Raw genomic sequence first — 3,269 nt, 5'->3', positions numbered from 1 at the left:
TGATATCCCAGGTTCCTAGGATGTTACGTTATCCATGTTTGGGAGAGCCAAAATTTAATAAACTTCATGCGGATTACTTCAGTAATCATGGTGTAAGTTAATGTTCTTTATTTTTTATTTTTTTTATAGTTTTGTTAATATGTTGACGTATCGGTTTTATTTTATTTTTTCTAATATTTTTTTTCTATTAAACAGAAATATCGAACATTTAGGGTATTGGAGATAATTCCTACCGAAGAGGAATTGAATTTAATGCCTTTAATTGGACAATTACCATGCAGCTGCAATTGTTCAAAGATAGTGAATTTGGTTCCTTCAACTGGTGAATCACCATGTAGTCAGAGTCGATCAAAAGAAACGAATCAAACTCCTGTAATTGGAGAAACACCCCGTACCCGAGTCGTTCTAAACGTTCTACAACGGTGCTTGACAATGAATTAGTTAACACAATATGTCGCGTAAGTTTTTTATTTTTATTTTTTGGTTTAGTCTGAAGTTTTTCATACTATTTTTTGCTTAACTATAGCATGTTTTATGTGACTTTTTGTTCTGTATTTTGCTGAACTTTAGCATTATTTTTTAGCTGAAATTTTTGTTCTGTGTTTGTAAAACTACAGCATATTTTGTCTGCAGTTCTTATTCTGTATTTGCTAAACTTCAGCAGTCTTGGAGTTGAAGTTTTGTTCTGTGTTTGTAACACTACAACATATTTTTGTCTATAATTTTTGTTCTATTTGTGATGAACTTCAGCATTCTAGGAGCTGAAGTTTTAGTTTATGTTTTGAAAAAGTAAAGCATGTTTTGTCTGCAGTTTTTATTTTGTTTTTGTTGAACTTCAGCATTCTTGGAGCTGAAGTTGTGTTCTGTGTTTGTCAAACTATAGCTTTTTTTTGTCTGAAGCTTTTGTTCTGTATTTGCTGAACTTCAGCTCATGTTTTGTCTAAAGTTTTTATTCTGTATTTGATGAACTTCAGCATTCTTAGAGCTGAAGTTTTGTTCTGTGTTTCTATTCTGAAATTGTTGTGCTGTTTCTATTTCTATACTAGAGAGTAACGAGGGAGGTTAAAAACTATGCAACAGAAGAAAGACGCATGATCACGAAAGAAGTTGTTTAAGAGTTTCGACGGGACGAGCGATCTATTATTGTGGATGAAGTTGTGAAAAAAGTCAAGGTAGGCTTATTTAAAGAGAAGTCTTTTTTTCTACTAATGTTATTCTTTTATTCAGAATAATCATTGTTAGTAATTTTTTATAGGAATATTTTGATATGAAGTTTGAAAAGTTGTTTGAGATTGTCGGCAAGTCAAAAGGAAGAGATGATGGCGATGCAGATTTTGAATTCATGAACTATCGACAATATAATAGGATGAACGATTAGTACCTCAATCTGATATTAATTTCAATCACGGTACTTTTATTTTAGTCAAACAAGTATATCACTTGTTTATTTCTCTTTTCCCCTCAGAAATATAGATTGTTCAATTATCATAAATCTTAACTCAATGTTCAAGATGTAAAAGGACTTGATAATTCGGGGCGGACTTAGAGGGCAAATGATAGTTTCATTCGAACTCAATAACTTTGACTCGGATCTTATAAATATGTTAAAAATTTCACAAAATAAATAAAATAATTAATTTTGGACACGGTTAATTAAATAAGTTGTGGTAGAGTTCTAAAATTATCTGGAAGGTAATTAGATATTCAATTTATTTTAAGAATTAAGTCACGCGCATGTCTTCTTTTATTAACATGATTGTTAATGCACCATAAAACATACTGTATTTGCAACTATTCTAAAGTTTTTAGTTGACTTGATAAAGCAAGTATTGAGTTTTGATCTTTGGGACGTTTGTAGCCAATTGAAGGATAATTTTAAACCATGGTCAAAAGATAGGTAGATTTGGACCCCATTTTTTGGAAGAATTTGAACAAATTAAGTCCATCCATTTCACGGTAGAACTCTTTTAATTGCAAATCCAATGCATTTAATCAATGAGAAATTTCAAATAGGACATGTTGAATGAAGCACTTTTGCAAGGAAGCCCAAAACAAAATAGGAGCAATATTATTCACACACATAAAATTCAAATCACCCAAAACATATTGCCAAAAGCATTAATTGCACGAGCAAATTGTTTTCTTATTTCATTCTTATGTAGAAATCATCACACAACTCGTCTCTTCCCTGCATCTTGCTTTAAGTCCATATATCATGGCCGGTCGACGGCGGCGGCAAACGGAACGGCGCAAGCGCAAACACAACAGGACGGTGTATTTGGTTGGCAACAGTTGCAATTGTTACATGGTGGTTCCTTAAAACCAAGCTCTGCAACAATTATGATCATATCGTCAGTTGTTTATGATTGTAAATTAACGTTGTCCAATACTCCATTCGTTCCAATTGATGTGATATTGTTTGATTGAGTACAGAATTTAAGAAAGAAAAAATTTCTTTTGAAATTTATGGCCTATAACAAGTCATAAACGTTTGTATAACTATAAATTATTTTACTAAGGATAAAATAAAAATTTTAAAATTAAATTATTTCTAAACATAAAAGAAGATTTCATTTTTTTTGGGATAAACAAAAATAGAAAGTGTGCAACATAAAATGAGACAGAAGGAGTAGTACTAATATACCTCGACGAGTCAGTCCGGCGGCGTTGCTGGGCACAGCCGGAGATAAAACTAGCATAAAGATGATAATAGTAGCCAGAAGAGTTTTCTCAGAATTCATCGCCATTGCCTTAGACTTAGAGGTTTATTTGATAAAGCTATGATAATGTTGCTCTGCAGTCTGCATACACCACTTCAATATAATCATTATATATAGCTGGAAACAGTAGACTTTTTTGTTTTTATATATGTTGCTTGACACAACAAGGCAAAATTATCATTTTTTAAAATACAGAATTGAGCTTTCAATTCCAGTAGTTGGAATTATTTTACTAAGTAAATTTAAAGTTCTTAATTAGTCTAAGTCCTTGATGCCAGATTTAGAATAAATAAATCCATGCGACTCTGCAATCTGCATTGGATTCGATCATCGGTTTGAATGGGCTTGCTACTTTCACGAGTATTGTGGGCTTTCAAAAGAACCAATTTAGAATAGTTTGGACTGAACCCACTATTAAAGTTCAATGCATCTGAGGTAGAAATGACACCAGATAGCCACTCTAAAGGGCTGTTAATTAGCCAGTGCGTTCTGAATTTCAGTTTTTTAGTTCAAATTTTTAGGATAAAAATATTCTGAACAAAATAAGTG

The 3,269-nt window shown here is 32.0% G+C and overlaps 1 long non-coding RNA gene across 1 annotated transcript; it reads right to left on the bottom strand.

Moving 5' to 3' along the window:
* Nucleotides 1–2,049: 2,049 nt before the first annotated feature.
* LOC104211103 (uncharacterized) lies at nt 2,050–2,810 on the bottom strand. The gene is made up of 2 exons (XR_707057.2): nt 2,645–2,810; nt 2,050–2,329 (listed from the first exon to the last, which is right to left on the bottom strand). It is a non-coding gene; the product is annotated as an uncharacterized lncRNA (long non-coding RNA).
* Nucleotides 2,811–3,269: the final 459 nt, after the last annotated feature.

Source organism: Nicotiana sylvestris, chromosome 3 (genome assembly GCF_000393655.2).
Source record: "Nicotiana sylvestris chromosome 3, ASM39365v2, whole genome shotgun sequence".
Classification (NCBI taxonomy): domain Eukaryota; kingdom Viridiplantae; phylum Streptophyta; class Magnoliopsida; order Solanales; family Solanaceae; genus Nicotiana; species Nicotiana sylvestris.
The sequence above is the reverse complement of the archived record's forward strand: the minus strand, read 5'-3'. Positions and strand labels throughout refer to the sequence as shown.